This window comes from Nicotiana sylvestris, chromosome 6 (genome assembly GCF_000393655.2).
Source record: "Nicotiana sylvestris chromosome 6, ASM39365v2, whole genome shotgun sequence".
Taxonomy (NCBI): domain Eukaryota; kingdom Viridiplantae; phylum Streptophyta; class Magnoliopsida; order Solanales; family Solanaceae; genus Nicotiana; species Nicotiana sylvestris.
Window position 1 is genome coordinate 172,121,723 of NC_091062.1, and position 18,461 is coordinate 172,140,183.

Sequence of the window (18,461 nt, forward strand, 5' to 3'; positions counted from 1 at the left end):
GTAAGTCTTCCTATCGACATTGGCTTTTGAAAGATATACTTCAATGGATCCAAGCGTGAAATGAGGTAAGTAGTGTAGGATGACAAATAATGTTTCAATTTCTGTGCCACCCAAGTTAGGGCGTAACGTGTCCTTTCCAGGTGAGTGTACTTAACCTCATAAGTCGTGAACTTCTTGCTAAGATAGTAGATGGCCTGTTCTTTCCTGCCGGTGACGTCATGCTACCCCAGTACACAACCAAATGAATTTTCCAGGACAGTCAAGTAAAGAATCAAAGGTCTCCCTGGTTCTGGCGGTACCAATACAGGCGGGTTAGACAAGTATCCCTTTATCTCATCGAATGCTTCTTGACACTCATCAGTCCACTTGATCGCAACGTCCTTCTTCAACAACTTGAAAATAGGCTCACAAGTTGTCGTGAGCTGAGCAATAAATCTGCTGATATAGTTCAACCTTCCTAACAGACTCATCACTTCAATCTTGTTCCTCGGAGGAGGAAATTCTTGTATGGCTTTGATCTTTGATGGGTCCAACTCAATGCCTCGCCGGTTGACTATGAATCCCAACAATTTTTCGGATGGAACACCAAATGTACACTTGGCGAGGTTCAGCTTGAGGTTGTACCTGTAAAGCCTCTGGAAGAATTTCCTCAAATCCCCGACATGGTCGGCCTGATGCTTTGATTTTATGATCACATCATCTACATATACCTCAATCTCCTTGTGTATCATATCATGAAACACAGTAGTCATTGCCCTCATATAAGTTGCCCCAGCATTCTTCAAACCAAATGGCATTACCCGGTAGCAATAAGTTCCCCCATGGCGTGATGAATGCCGTCTTTTCTACATCTTCTTCATCCATCAGAATCTGATGATACCCGACATAGCAATCCACAAAAGATCCAATCTCACGTTTGGCACAATTATCGATCAAAATATGGATATTGGGTAGTGGGAAGTTATCCTTTGGACTTGCTTTGTTGAGATTGCGGTAATCGACGCATACTCTGATCTTGCCGTCCTTCTTCGGTACAGGCACGACATTAGCCAACCAAACAGGATATCGAGTGACCCGAATAACCTTTGCATCTAACTGCTTGGTAACTCTTCTTTAATCTTCACACTCATATCAGATTTGAATTTCCTCAACTTTTGCTTGACGGGAGGGAATGCTGGATCAGTGGGCAATCTGTGGACCACTAAATCAGTGCTTAAACCCGGCATGTCGTCATATGACCACACAAAAACATCTTTGTACTCGATGAGTGTTTTGATTAACTCCTCCCGGATTTTTGGCTCGAGGTGGACACATATTTTAGTCTCTCAGACATTGTCTGTGTCCCCTAAATTGACAGCTTCTGTGTCATTCAGGTTGGGATTGTGTTTTTCTTCGAAGTGAATTAACTCCTTACTAATCTCTTCGAAGGATTCATCCTCATCATCATATTCTGATTCGTAATCGCAATCTACTTCTTGAACTAATATTTCAGAATCAGATTGATTTTTAAGACCGGGCTTAGGATTCCTTATTCATGCCATGTCATTAGAACCAGCGTAAAAAGAACTGTATAGAAAAGAAAACAAAACAAAAAGGAAAACCATCAGGAATGATGAAGAAAGGGAAATTGTATTTTATTGAATGATAAAAGATAACAAGGTTTGCACACTCAAACAGACTGAAAAAATGAAATCTGGATTACAACCTTGGAATAATCCGTACAAACTTAAAGGAAAATCAAAGCAAACTACCAAGACTCCTTCCGAGTAGGGAGAGGAGTAGCCTTCCAATTATTAAGCTTTGTTGTTGGCCCGACAAATTGCACTTCCGCGTTGCTAGAACCTTCTCCAATTTCCACCATGTTCACACTGTCGAACAACTTCTCAAATCTTTCAATTAACTCCGTGTCCGGATCAATCACAAAACTGGGAATTGCTGTCACTGGCGACTCCTCGTACCAGACTTGACAAATGATCTGGAAAGACGTGGGACCGGCTTTGGAATGACCCACACCCTCTGTTTCAATTTCCTGGCTCTTTTTATGTCTGCGACTGTAGGCTTGAATCCTAGACCAAATATTCCCAAGTTTTCAGGAAGAGACACGGGCTGTATGATGCCTTGCGGAGCTGATCCCAAACCCTTTCCTGGTACAAAACCATTCTTCAAAATTCCATACGCTACCATGACTGATGCGGCGGTTATCTTCGGATTTGGGATACACTTCCCTTCTGGAACTTTCTCGACTGACATTGCGTCAGAAACTTGGTAGACCCATGGTCCCTTGTCATCTTCCACTTCAATAAATGGCACAATGGTGTTGCTGTGAGAGCACACATTATCTTCGCCGTGCACAACTATTTCCTGTCTGTCCCATTCAAACTTGACCATCTGATGGAGTGTTGATGGTACTGCTTTAGCGACATGGATCCATGGTTGCCCTAATAGCAAATTGTAGGAAATATCTATATCCAGCACTTGGAATTCCATTGTGAATTCTACTAGACCTATAGTCAGCTCCAACATTATGTCCCCGACTGAGTCTTTGCCTCCGCCGTTAAATCCTCGCACACAGATACTATTCTTATAGATCCTCTCATCTTCTACTTTTAGCTTGCTTAGAGTGGAGAGAGGACAGATGTTCGCACTTGAATCATTGTCAACCAATACCCGAGTAACCACGAAATCCTCGCATTTTACTGTCAGGTAAAGGGCTTTGTTGTGCTCAGTACCCTCTACGGGCAATTCATCATCGGAAAAAAGTGACTCTGTTTACTTCAAAAATCTTGTTGGCTATCTTTTCCAAATGGTTTACCGAGATCTTGTCGGGGACATGGACCTCATTCAAGATTTTCATTAGCGACTAACGGTGCTCATCTGAATGGATTAGCAATGAGAGCAATGAGATATGAGCGGGCGTTTTCCTCAACTGTTCTACAACAAAATAGTCATGCACTTTCATTTTCCTCAAAAATTCCTCTACCTTTTCTTTAGTTACAGCTTTCTTTACCGGCGTTGGATTATCTTTTGTTCTTCTTAACTCCTCGGGAGTAAAGCACCTTCCTGAGTGAGTCAAACCTTGTGCTTCACAAACTTCTTCTTTGATTTCTTTCCCTTTGTAAATCACTGTCATTCGTTCATAATTCCAAGGAATAGCCTTGTTGTTGATCACTGGAAGCTGAGTTACTGGTTTTATAATAACAGGCTCTGTACGAGCACCCTTCGCGACTACAACAGGTTTACTTGCAACCCCTGGCACTACCACTTTAGCTTTCTCTAGTTTCACTGCAACAATGCTTGACGACCCTCTCTCGGCTACCACAGCGGGCTTATCGACTACCCTTTTCGATTGGACCATTGATTTCCCACTAGTTACCTTTTCCTTTGAGCTGTTGGGATCCCCTCCTTTGTGTATCAACTCAATCATATGGGTCTCATGGTGAGCTGGCAGTGGATTCTGATTGATATTTGGTGCTTCTGGGGCCTGAACCTCGATCCGATGAGTATCAATAAGCTCTTGCACAGCTATTTTCAGTTTCCAAAACTTCTCTGTATCATGCCCCGAGGTTCCTGAACAGTACTCACAACTCACCAAGTGGTCAAGATTCCTAGGAGGGGAATTTGACATTTTAGGCTCAATTGGATTCAGCATGCCTAACTGCCTCAACCTGTGGAAAAGACTGGTATATGATTCCCCCAGTGGAGTGAAAGTCTTTTGCTTCTGTAACCTCTCATTCTTGAAGGCTTGGTTTGGTCGGAAACCCGTTCCGGGGGGATTTCTGTAGGCTCTTGGGGGTGGATATGTATTTTGTGGAGCTGGGTATGGATTTTGTGGAGCCGGCGCACGCCATTGTGCGTGTGCCGGGGTTTGGGTATAGGTTTGTGCATGATGGACAGAAAAATGGGGATCTGGCGGTGGGTAGTAATGCTGTGGAGGGCTATATGGAGCGTGGGGGTAATTTTGGTGGTAGGGTCGAGGTTGGTTATAGTAGGGTGATGAGCCTTTAGATCTGAACCAGGCTCTGGACTCAACTGTCGCGACATCTTCTTTATTCTTTTTCCCAAGCACACCCCCATTGCCGTTTTGAATGGCCTGGGGGGTTGCCTTGATTGCTGAATAACTCATGATTTTGTTGAAGTTAAGCCCCTCCTCGACCATGCCTCCCATTTTTACAACCTCATTAAAAGACTTGCTAATTGCGGACACCAAATGACCAAAGTAAGTCGGCTCCAAAGCTTGCAAAAAGTAATCAACCATCTCGCTTTCTTTCATTGGGGGATCTACCCTTGCTGCTTGCTCCCTCCACCGGAAACCATACTCTCTAAAGCTTTCACTGTGCTTCTTCTCCAGTTTAGTCAAAGATAGTCGGTCTGGAATGATCTCAAGATTATACTGAAAGTGACAAGCGAATGCTTGTGCTAGATCATCCCATGTGTACCATCTTCCGTGATCTTGGCGGGTGTACCACTCCAATGCTGATCCGCTCAAGCTCTGACTGAAGTAAGTCATTAGCAATTCATCCTTTCCTTCGGCTCCCCTCATCTTACTACAAAAACCTCTCAAATGAGCCACCAGATCACCGTGTCCGCTGTACAAGTTGAATTTGGGCATTTTGAACCCTGCCGGTAGTTGTACATTTGGGAATAAACACAGGTCTTTGTAAGCCACACTTACCTGACCTCCTATCCCTCTCATATCCCTGAAGGATTGTTCTATGCTTTTCATTTTTCTGAACATCTCTTCATGTTCGGGATTTTTGGCTGGTCTCTTAGCTTCTCTCGGGAGATCAAAGTGTGGATCATAGGGGTAGGTTTCGGGAACTTTGAGGGTGGGCTCCGGGGGATAATACTAGTTGTCCTGAGCTTGGAACATAGGTTTGCTCGAGGATATATGGAGTGCAGCTGGTGGAGATGCCACAAAGACAGGGGTGACTGGCAGAGGGGGGTATGGAGTTGATTTTGGTGGTGGAGCTTGTGGAATATGAGAAGTAGTGCCATGGTAATGTTGGTAAATGGGAAAACCTGGATCGGTGGCAGGATGATCCTGAGACTGAGCTAATGGTGGGGTAAAAGTCGGGTTAGCTGGGTAAGACGGGGGTGATTGCCCTTTGGACCAGGCCTGGTACATTTCGGCCACCTGTTGCTTAAGTTTGAGCATCTCCTCCTTTATTTTATTGACATCCAACTCCTCCACCTCAACACTAGTGTCGGCATCCGGGATAGACATGATTTCTGGTATTGGTCCTTTCGATCTGGTTTGGTAATGATAATGTGCCAGTATCCTCTAGATAAACTAACTGCTTGAATTCTCTAGAAAACAACAAACTTGTTAGTTCTTAGAGTTTAACACATATGCAATTACACGTTGGGATGCAATGCACCTAAGCAATTAACCATTTTCTATCATGCATTTGCTTCGGTTGCGTGCGTCATTCTGGCCTCTCATAATTGTGCCCCTTCTTTTAAGCTTCTTTTATTTTATCCTTCTTTATTTCCCATTTTACTTTTTAGTGGTGGTCGAATCCTATAGAGATTGCCTACGTATCATGTCCCCGCATGAATCAGACCGTGCGTAGTTCTGGCTGATAAGTGTGAAAGTAAATAAAATATTTTTGGGATTTTCAGCTTTTATAAAAACAGATGCTTCGATCACAAAGACTCAATACTAACAAATTTCAAAAGACTAACAGACTCTGATGCAAAAGACAAAATACAGACTCCGAAATTAAGCTATCATACTTTAAAGAAATACAGACTAACAGAAAGAAAATATAAACCCAACATGACTTACAGACTCCGACAGAAAAGGAAATACCTACTCAAACAGAAAATCATGAGTATATCAATGCTCCCGGTGCCCGCGGGACATCATTCGGTCTTGTCGCGGGCCTATGTGCAAGATCCCTTTGAAGTCGGTCCAAGTTGTTCATTATTTGTTTAACAAAGGTCATCACCACTGCAAAGAATGTAGTGCGAGTCATATCCTCACAAATGTGTCACTTCATAACGATGTTGTCTGCGATGTTTCTAATTCTTTCTCTTATGACGCACTTTTCTTGTAACAAATGCCCAATCTGCTGGGCCCTGGCCTCCAAAGTTTGCTTGGCTGCATAATTTTGTTCCTGAAGATGCTGCAAGTCTATTTCTAACTGTGCCAATGTCGTATAACAGCGTTCCCTTTCAACCTTGAAGTCTTTTGCCTGCTTGATCATTTTGTTTTCCGTGGCGATGACCCTTTTTTTCAACCCCGCGACCTCATCGTCGTACCTTTTTCTTAACTGCTTAACCAGGCATACCCGTTCATCTGCATTTTTAGCCAATTGTTTTTGAGCCCTGACCTGTTCACTTTTTGCTTTGTTCAAATAGAAACTATAGTTACTCACTTTCTGCCTTAGGTTAGCTACGAGCTTTTCATCTCTGTTACTTCGGACTGGATTTTCTGCCGCTACTTTCTGTTTCTGAATTTGAGCTCGAAGGGCCTCATTTTCTTTGGCTAGCCTTTTCTTTTCACACTCATCCGCCGCTGCTTGTAAGCGATTCTCGAATTGAAGGTCTTTGACTTGCTTTTACAGCTTTCCTATTGTGGCCCTGTACTCGTTTTCTTTGGCCAACCAAGCCCACGGTTCTTGCGATGCCTCGACGAATTCCTGAATGTGCGGTTTTTTGGCCGGTTTTTTTGATTCGGACCTTGCAGTGTTCTTCTTTCTATACCAGGCATGGTAGGCGGGTGAGACCTCGCCTTTAGATAGGTTCCGTACTCGGGTGCTTGCCGTCAAATACTGGCACTCATTCCAAATAGAACGAACTATTTCTTCGTGAAATTGGCCGTCGGAGCTAATCTCAACCGCGTGGATACTGAGATCTTCATCTGGATGCATCACCTGACACCTTCCTAATTGTCTCATCACTCGGTAGGGAGCGTAAGGCTGAATACCTCGAAGACCCATTAGGAGGAAGTAAGGACCTGTGGCGGGTATATACACAATTTCTTCAACAGGAAGCCAACCTAGTGTCCATTCTATTTATCCCGTAGTGATGGCGCGAAGGCAGGCTATACATTCTCCAAACCCCTCCGGTAACTTGAACCCTGAAACCCTGTGTTGAATTCATCAACGCAGCTTTTCTCTGCGGATCCATAACTCATATACTGAGGGTGGTGGCACAAGTGCTCGATCATCCACATTTGTAATAGCAAATTGCATCCCTCGAAGAAGTCTGCCCCAGCTTTACAAGCTGTGAGAGCTCGGTATATCTCAGACACTATCATAGGGGCGAGAGTGCTCTTGGCGTTGGTAACCAGGACCTTGACGACCCCAGCCACCCGCAAATCGATATTCCCGTCTTTTCGGGGAAACACCACAAGGCCTAAGAATGCTACCATGAAAGCGAAACACCTATGCTCATCCTATTTTGTTCGGTTCCCTTTACTGCAAACCCCGCTTTCCAGATCATTGAACCCTCCTACATGCCCGTACTTCTGGTATATAAAACGTAGAGTGGAAAACCCCCCTTCCAACTCGGAATATGGGATTCCCTTGCTTATCTTTAGCAAATCCATGAATTTGTGAGAGTCAACGACCCTTGGAGCGATCAGATACTTATGCCTCAAACCTGCAGTACTTTTCATATAACCTGCTATCTCTTCCAAGGTTGGGGTGAATTCAAAATCCGAGAAGTGAAATACGTTATGGGCCGGGTCCCAGAACGTAACCAAAGCCTTTATGATGTCTCCTCTAGGTCTGATCTTTAATAACTCGGTGAGACCCCCCAAATGCAGATTGACCTTATCTTGCTCTGACCTGCCCAGATCTTCCCACAATATATGCAACTCCAAAGAGATTTTGTTCATAACTGTTACCGGCAAATTCTGACTCGTGCTCATTCTGCATGTTTATTGGGGTGTTTAGGCAAAATTTAAGACTTATTTGACTCAAAATAAAATTAACACACATTTTTTCAAAAATAAAATAAAACCCGCTTTCGCAAATACGGCCTTTCAGCATTTCGAGAACGAAGATTTTAAGGCTGTGTTGGCTCACTGGTGAAAACCTTGAGAAAAAAAAATGATCACAGGTGGCTGTTCTTGCAAAAACAGCCTTCTGGCGCCCTTTTTAAGGACATTGGGCTATTTCTAACAAGAATGGCATCACCCTAACTATTTTTCAAATAATAGTAAAATTTTGTTCTTTTGACTATTTTTGCGAAAAGGAAGTTGGACCCGATGAGGGTTGCCTACGTATCTCACACCCTGTGAGAATCAAACTGGCGCAGTTCGGGCAATTTTGACAACACAAAAACCATTTTTTTTGAAAACAATAAAATTTCTCTTTTTTGTTTTTTTTATCAAAATTTCGGCAGAGTTTCGGTATATATAGGTTTTCAAAACAGGTAATTACCTCCCTTAGCCCTCACACTGCTATTTCTTTTCCAAACTCTTTTCTTTTATTCAAAAATCGGTCAACATGCAAATCCGAAGCAAATAATTGCACAAGTAGCAAGTAAGATGCATCAGGATGGTCTTTTCATTTTTTGTACACCTGTCCTAGACAGACCCAACCCCTGTGTTGAGTCTCCAAAGTTAAAATGCACGTGATGTAGACAAACGTTCCTACTAGGGATCCGGCATGAGGTCTTGTTATACTAGGTTAAAAACCTGGGTTTATTTGTTCTAGACCTGGCTTACCCGAGTGGACAACTCGAGCTGAGGAGGGGCTGCGTACCGGTAACCAAAAGATCATCCGGCTTTGCAACTTGTCCGAACCTCGTTCTATTTGGAATAGGACTCTAACAGAAAGAAGTCACGACCAGCGTGCACTCCTTGGGAGAGAGAAGAGAGGGGTTTCGTAGCAATTTATATATAGTTCAGATAATATCAAAGCGGTAAAAAGCAACATTTAGCACATTAGGCCCAAACATGTAAATAAGACCATATAATAAATAAAGCCAAATATAACAATTATCCTAAGTTCGAATTCTTAACCCTGAACTAGAGATTCTGGGTTCGTTCCCCAGCAGAGTCGCCAGAGCTGTCACACCTCCTTTTTACCTATACCCCCGGAAGGAGTATATAAAGGAGTTTTTCCAATTAAAGGATAATCGAAAAAGAATTTATTATTAAAAGATTCAAAGTCGCCACTTGGGAGATGTATGGTGTCCCAAGTCATCGGTTGAATCCCGAATCGAGGAAAAGCTTGACTCTGTTTAACAGTCCGCGAACCATAAATCCGGGTAAGGAATTCTGTTAACCCGGGAGAAGGTGTTAGGCATTCCTGAGTTCCGTGGTTCTAGCACGGTCGCTCAACTGTTACAATTGACCTATTATCTTATTTTAGTACATGTTTTAACCTATGGTTCAATTTTAACTTTATAACCGCTTTTATTTAATTATTTTTTAGGAAAGATTCAACGTCATCTAAAACGCATCTTGAACCACGTCACATAAATGCACCCGCGGTCCGCGACACATTTTATCTAACATTGTTGAGATTTGGATTTGGGTCACATAAATGCATACCCGAGTTTAGGAAATTAATTTAAATTACGCGCCTAAAGCAACTACGCCTTTCAAGTTTGCGAGGGCCATGGAAAATTCACTAATGGCGCACTTCAATTTCTGAAGAGTTAAAATTAATTAAATGAGGTCCTTGGGTTTTGGGATTTTATTTAGTATGGCACACCTCAATTTATCTCAAAAGTGTTTCATTATTTGAAGTTGTTATGCTCGGGCTACATGAAATGCACCACCGAATTGAGATTCGTGTATTGTAATCATGCCACGGGAACCGTACCCATGGCCACGATAATTTATTATTGATCGCTCCTAAAGCAAGCTACGGTGTTCATAAGTTGATATTTCCTAAAGCTTTGGATTAAGGTCGAGAGTTTATGGAATTTATTTGTGAAAACAGGGCAGATCTTAACTAAAAGATGGCGAGGCATGTATACTACAATCATTCAACGATTCTGTCCATTCATAAGGGAAATGCGACAATTATTAGAAGGTATGAGATTGAAATCATTTGACTTAAAATGCAACACTGACAGACGAATCATCACATAAAAAAAGAATATATCTACTGCTAAAAGACAAATAACTGGCACAATTCAAACATCTTGACAAATGAGATCATATTAAAGTCAATTTAAACCCATATTGTATTAACAAATTGATTCACTTCATATGATACCCATTTAGCATATACGGGCTGATAAAGAGAAATCAAAGACAATGTAATTGGGAAAACGCGATGTTATTACTATTCGTGGGTAAAAATGATCTAAGAAACGAAAAGGGACTTTGTGTGAATCTATGACCATTTGGTAATATTTTACATCTACACATTTGAATATTCAGCAAGAACATCAATGTCAAAACAAGGGAGGATAGTTCATTAACATAAATGAAATAGACTTACAGAGTAATTAATGTGTTTACCTCTCAGCAGGAGGTACAAGAACAAGTAACCAACTAAAGCTAGAATGTGAGAAAGAAGTTCAAAGCATTTAGCGAAGCAACAACAACTTAGGAGCTCAACAACGAAATTACTACATATGAAAATACCTATTATGAATGTCCTTGAAAGTCCCCTTATACAAATAGACCAATTCAAACCCCCTGAAATCCAAGTAACTAAGCCATAACTTGTTCTATGTTTCAAACCAAAGCTAATTCTAAAATAAAGAACTTAGCAGATGCACCCAACAATAAGATGATTGCAAACCTAGTCATACTCTATTCAAGCATAAATATACCTCGCCCAAGCTATCTCCGAACTAAATAATACACATTATGCATGAAATGGAAAGAGACAGAAGTGAGAATTCAATAGCAACCATCATCCAATTTGTTCACATTTCAGAATCAAGCTTCAAACTACCCTTAAGTGGTGTCCATGGAATTGATAAATACCTGGAAGTAAAGATGAAACAAAAGGGTGAGGATTTCAGCAGTAACAGTAGCAGAATTGAGTTCAGATCCAAGGAAATAGTGCCACAGATCAGTTCAAAATCGTTAAATGCAACCAAGGATCCAATTTCGGGTTCACAGTAAAACCAACAAACTCGACATCCAAGATAAATGACTGAAACTCAAACTATTTCTAAGTCCAAACAGTTAAGAAATTGATTCAAGGAGAGAAAAATTTCAGATTAGCAAATTCAAACTCAATGGAACAGTGCTAAAATTTTCAACTGTTTTTAGATTTTTTCTTCTTTTTTTTTTCCAGATTTTTCTCTTAGTCTCTCTCTTTTAGGTCTATGTGTTCTACCTATTTCTCTCTGTATTCAAAAAAATTACCCCCTTTTAAACTTCAAGCCTCTTTTCCTTTATCTATTAGTTAATCCTCCTTTCCAACCTGTGTATCCCTTTACACTTGTCTTCTTTTTCCTTTTCATCCTCCCCCTTGTTATCTGACTCCCAACTTTATAAAAAAAATATTAAATAGAGTGTCATTTCCACTACCAACCCCTTTTCAATTCTCAATTAAGCCCCACTAACTTAATGCTTTCTTAATTTAAACAACTATTGAAATTCTAACCCCACCACTACCAAAAGCTTCCTAAGTAGGTGAAATTTCTTTAATCTAAACAATTCCTAGACTACCCCCTAAAGGATTTCTCTTAGACACTAAACCTTTACTGGAATTCTTACTAGCAGCAACCGAGGAAGCAATAGCCGTGGCAGTAGCAATGTGACTCGCAGTTCCAAATTTGCGAACCAGGCGCAGAGCGAGCATGTTCTGATGCTCTCTCCCTCAGTTTCAAACATATACACCAACCAAGAACTAATCTTTCATTCAATATTAACAATATCTTGAGTACCCTATAATATTTAGTTCAATACACAAGCGATATCTCAAAATACCACTAATCTTCACTTCACTATATACAAGCAATATCTCAAATACCCGAGGAGTAAATGACAAACAATATCATGATATAATCTAATTGAAACTATGACCTCAATGGAAGCTCAAATTTTACAAAATGAAATCATATAATATCCTTCTAGTAATTCCAACATAGCTTAAACCAAGAAAAATTGAAAAGAAACAATAGATAGGTATCATGCTATTCGTATCGCATTCAAAATTGACATCAAAATTAGAAGTGAGCGTGGGGAAAATTGAACTTGAGATGGCTTCTTTTAAATGAGTAAAATCAGTGACTACAAAGATAGGTTCAGACTGAACTGTGCGCAAGACCCGGTGACGAAAACAAAACACGAGCAGCAACTGAATCGGACCTCGAACCGTACCTTGAATAAGCGGCTAGGACTTCGACTAGAAAACCAAATGCCTTGCCGGAAAACTCAGACGATTAACGAAGGTTTCAGCCACATCCATGGCCTTTCGTCACTGCTGATTGCCATTTCCGGCGAGACTTGGTGAACAAAGGAGCTGGTGAGGCTGGTCTCGTCGAAGAAGACGAACTTCAGGGGTCGTCGAGTTTGAGTGTAGAGGGAGCGGTTGGCGACGGGGTCTGGGTTAGTTTGGTCGCCGATCTGATGAGAGGCGGAATCAAAGAGCAGTCTGGTTCGTCAGTTGTTGAAGAGATCAGGCGTCGATGGTGGGACAGTCGTTTGGGGATGGGGTGGTTCGAAGAAGATGATCTGAGGGGGTGGGGTGATGGGTCTATTGCGGCTGATTACTGAAGGGTGTAGGTCTAGGTTATTTTTAAGAGGGATCCTGGTTAGGGACGGGTTTGGGTCGGGTCGTGGGCGGGTTTTGGGCCAGATTGGATTGGATCTGGGGTGGGTTTTTGTTTTGGGCCTGAGATTCTGACCAAATTGGCCGAAACCAGATTTTCCTCTTCTTAATTTCTTTTTCTTTTCAATTTTCTTTATAATTAAAATAAAATACAAGCCTAAATTTAACCTTGGCCAAATTATCCTAAAAATATTAATTAACTCTAAGTAGTTATTATCACAAATAACTAAATACCAAATTAAAAGAAAATCACACAATTTTGACATTAAACACTAAAATGCAAAGTACGTTATTTTGTGATTTTTTTTCATTTTTTGTAAAACAACTACTTACTTAACTAATCCTAATTGTAAAATTAAATCCTAGATGCAAATGCAACATATTTTTGTATTTTCATTAATTTAACAAATAAACATGCACAGACAAAAATGCAAATAATAACAGAAAATATTACAAAAATCCACAAAATTGCAAACAACGGAAAAATTATTTTATTTTGAATTTTTTTGGGAGTAATTCTCATAGGGCAAAAATCACGTGCTCATAGGATCCATCTTCTTGTACTGAATGGCTTTAATGGCATGGGGGCATGGAATTCCAGTGAGATCCCATCCCCTACATGTGCATCTCTTCATAGCCATATTGATAGTGTGCGTATCTCCCTCTTCTCTAACTTCATATCCAAATTTACCATTGGAGTTAACAAAACATCTATTAGCTATCTTCATGTACTCATTCTATAACTTCATGCTATGTGGACTAAAAGATATAGCCCATAATCTAGCAGATTCTTCTCTCTCCCTCAAATGGTTCATAAGCTTAATCCTTATATCCTCAAGCATGTTAATGATTGGCTTTTGCCTAGCTTCTAAAATTCACGCATTTACGGATTCTGTGAAGTTATTGTCAACTCTTTGGTTCTTACACACTGTGTCAAAATAGGCTCTACACCATGCTTGAGGAGGATATTTGAGTAAAGCTTCAGCAGCTTCCTTATCCATTTTGCCAATGCTCTTCAACTGGTCCTTGAAGTCTTCCTTATATGAGCACCATGAACACCACCATAACAACTTCTTGAACTCATCTGTTTTCCATTTTTTGCACCAGTTTGCTTCAATGTGTACAATATCTATGATTTAACTCTGGAAGCACAGTATGGACTGCCTTAATCAATCCCTACATAAAATATATACAAATAAAAATAGTTAAAGGACACAAATAAGATACACTTAACAGTAAGATAAATAACTAGAATGGAAAGACTACCTTCTGCATGTCTGACATGAAGGTAATTCCTTCACCCTCTTTGAGATCCAATGACCTTTGAAGCAATTCCAAGAGCCAATTCCATGTTCTCTTAGTTTCCTTGTCAACAATTGCCCAAGCTAGAGGATAGGTTTGGTTATTACAGTCCAAACCAACAACAATTAACAATTGATCTTTGGCTTTCCCTTTAAGAAAGGTCTCATCCAAACCAATGAAAGGTCTCAAACCTTCCTTAAAACGCATCTTAAGAGCATGGAAGCAAATATACATTTTCAAGAATCTTCTAACACCTTGAGCAAGTGCATCATTTGACAAGTTAATGATCACATCACTCCCTGGATTACTTTCTCTAAGTTCATTGGCATATGCCTCAAGTTTATTGTAGCCATCTATAAAACTACCTTATAGTTTCTCTAAAATATCTCTTTTAGCCCTCTTACACTTTCCATAACTGACATTTGTATTAAACATATTTTTGATATCTGCTCTCATCTCTTTAATCTTATACATAGGATTATCTTGCAGTTTTTTCTTGAAATAAAGTGCAATTGTATGATAATCAACCCTACTATTATCAAATGCTTCATCACAAGCATGCTCTGGGTTTAGTGTCTTTATCCTAACACCTGGAAGGTTTCCATCCCCATAAATGAGAACAACAAAAGGGCAACCAGGAACACATTTGTACCTTAATCTTTCTTTATCACTTTTTTCTTGTTTTAAATCCTTTTTGTTTGCTAGGGAGTATAAGTTAATACATTTTCTTACTTCAGGTATGTCCTTGAAGCTCATACCCTTATACAATTCCATGTAATTTTGTAGTCCAACATCAATTTCTCTATTTTTTTGACATGCTATTGTTTGTAATTCCTCAGAATCATACCCTACCTCATCACCCTCACTGTCATTGTCACTTTCACTCTCACACTCAACCTCAATACAATCTGTACCAACTTCAGTTAGTGATGGATGTGAATCAAAATAATGGACAATATTAGGAACATTCACAGATAATTCACATTCATCTACTGCATAGAATTTAAGACGCTTAAACTCATCAGATATTAAAGACAATAACTTTCTTATCCCAGAATCATCAACTACTTCATAAAAGTCACCAGAAGGTCTATTTACAATTAGTTGTTGAACACCTAAATACATCAATTCCCCAGTGTACTCATTTACTAGATCAATAAAGGAAATAAGGTCAGAGTCATAACCTTCCCAAGAGTGAACAAGCTTCTTTGAATATAACACATGGGCTTTTCTGATCCAATCCCCACCATGATGGAAGATTATGTCCACCAAAGTCATATTTAATATACTGAAAAGTTAAGAAAATAAATGACTGTTATGATTGAACAATAATGTGCAATGAATCTGACAACAAAATTGAAATACAAGTTAAACAATAAATATGACTGTTAAACAAAAAAAATTAAGACTTTTAAACAGAAGGTTAAACTAAAATTAAGACAAAAAAACTGAAGGTTAAACTGAAACTAAAGACTATTAAACTGTTAACAAATGAGGACTATTACATTGTTATCAAATGAAGACTATTACACTGTTAAACAATTAATGGACCACAAGGAAAGACTTTTAAACTGAATGATAAACAGAATTAAGGCAAAAAAACTGAAGAAACTAAAAATCTATTAAACTGTTAACAAATGAAGACTATTACACTATTAAACAATAAAGAAAATCTATAAACTGAAAAATCAATGACTATTAAACAATATAGAAAATATTATCAAACAATAAATTAACGGACCACAAAGAAAGACAAACATGGGGACCAGAAATAGAAAAAATATGCAACAACAGGACGACATAAAATAAGAAAGTGAAAACCCACTATCTTTAAAATATTCAGTTGGGGTCAACAACCATACACCGACAAAAAAATACCTTAAACTCCAAACTTAAGACCCCACAATCTCAGTTCTGCCATCATTTTTTTCATTAAACAAACAAAAGGCTTCAGCAGACCACAAACTACACAAAAATCCAAAAACAAATCTATCTCGAATAAACACAAACGGAAAACCCACCTAGGCAATCCTTATAAACAAAATCCACTCATAAAAAACACAACCAACGGTCAATTATAAATATTTAAGCTCATACTCAAAATCATAACACGAAATCCCTGCAGGTGACTAATTCGCGGAAAATTTAAGCAAGAAAATACATATAACAACTTAAACAAATATTTACTTGAAGAAAGCACTTACCTTTAACCCCAATTGTAGGAGAAAGCATGTGGAACGAATCGATTTTAATGGGGTGTGATGAACCCTAGGTTTCTTTCTGAGGGAGATGAAAAGAATGATTGGGAAATGAAAATGGAAAATGGGGCGGGTTTTAAGAAAACGGATTAAAAATAACGATGGGTCTAAGATAAGTTATTGGGTCGGGCGGGTTTTAATTAAAGGAATGGGGCGGATCGTCTGGTCCAATCAAAGGATGCCACGTGCTCCTTAAAAATCTGGGAGGGTGTTTTTAACGGGTAAGGGACAAACGTGTAACTAATGTATAATGGTGGGGATGTTTTTAATAAGAAACTCAAACGATGATAAATAAGGCCTATTTATGATAGTAGAAGGGCAAATCAGACCCTTAACCGATCCAAATATTGAAATGTGAAACTATATTTCTTCTCTCATAACCCAATGCAGTTCATCGATATTCCACTAATCTAATATTGATAAAAAATTTACTGGTATCCGATATTTACATCAAATCATTTTTGCCTCTTATATTTCCTATGCAATAAGCACTAGGTGTTCAACCTGCATGTTTGCAATTTGTTAAATTTTTCTTCCCGCTAAATTTTACCTATTTACTTTTTATTTTTGCACACACCTCAAAAAATATAAATTAAAAAGAGAATTTGAATAATTAACCTTATTTTCTTTCATTTCAAAGTAATACTACAAAGTGATTTTACCACATTGATCTCTCTCCACATTTAATTCTCTTGTTTTTCTAAAATGGAAAATACTTTCTTATTTACTTGTTACTTTCGTTAAAATTAGTTATTCCAAGCTTCTTGTCATTTTAAAATATCAAAAATAATTAACTATTTCATTCAATTTACCCTTATTACTCTAATAAACGTTCTAGAAAGAAGTAAAATGATTGGAATGTCAACGAATAAATAAGGTCAATTTAGTCGAAACAACTCATATTATTAACATTTTTATTAAAGGGTGTGCAGAAAGGCTAAATTGGCAAGTAAATAGGATTAAAGTGAGTAGTAAAAATTTATTCTATCCGCGTATTTTATAGGACGTTCTTTTTTTGTCCGTCCTAAAGAGGTTGATGCATTGTCGAAAACTTTTTATGTTAGCATTTTCGTTAATCTTCAATAAAACATGCTTTTATAGGTTTATCTTAGCATTTTTACGTCTTACACCATTTAACGAGTTAAGCGAAAGAGTTACTTCTATTGACACCCGACTTTCTCTCTCTAGCGATTAAGTTTACTCTGAAGGCGCAGGTTAAGGAGAGGTTTGCTAACGTGCTCTATCAGCAAGGCCGCGCCGGAAAAGGCAGACAGGCAAAGCTCCGACCACTATGATGAAGGTAGATGGTGATATGAGGGTTATTACTCCACAGTCATGGGTCCCTCAAGCTGTGGAACCACTGCAATTGAGTATTGGGTAGCGACGGGAGAAGGATCAAGTTGCATGCAACAGGAAACAACGATGCCGGTAATGTTACAGAAGGAGGAATCAACTAATTCTGCTGTTCAAAGACTGAATTTCCCTAAGGAACAAGCTATACCAAGTTCGATCAAAGTAAACTCTGAAGCTGAAGGTCCTACTATGGCAGATGTGGTGAAAAACAATCGAGCTCAACATCTAGGTATGCAATTGAAGTTTTTCCCTCCAGTCATAAAAAATGGAGTTAAAGTAGTGCAATTAAATGAGATCGAGACAGAGAAACAGGGTAGGCAATGGAGAAATGCTTTTATTGGCTATGTATTAAGAGGTATGCCTAGTTTCAAAGAGATTATAAAATTTGTGTATGAAGTTTGGCAATTTGTATCAACTCCCAGAGTATTCCTTCATGATGATGGATACTTCCTATTCAAATTTGAATCGGAGGATGATAAGAACTTATTGCTTCAGAATGGACCATATACTTTCAATAGTAGGCGATGATCTTAAAGGAATGGATACCAGATTTCAAAATGAACAAAGAGCCTCTGCGACTTGTTCCACTATGGGTATCATTCCCTAAGCTACCTCTTCAATGCTGGACTGAGGAGAATTTGGGCAGGTTGGCTAGCTATCTAGCTTAGCTAATATGTACTGATAAATTGACAGCAACAGGAGATAGGATATCATATGCTAGAGTCCTCATTGAGATGGTCATAACTCAATAACTTCCAGAGGTGATAACTATTGAAAAATCTGATGGAACCATATGGGAGCAAGACATAGACTATAAGTGGAAGCCTAGATTCTGTCAAAGCTG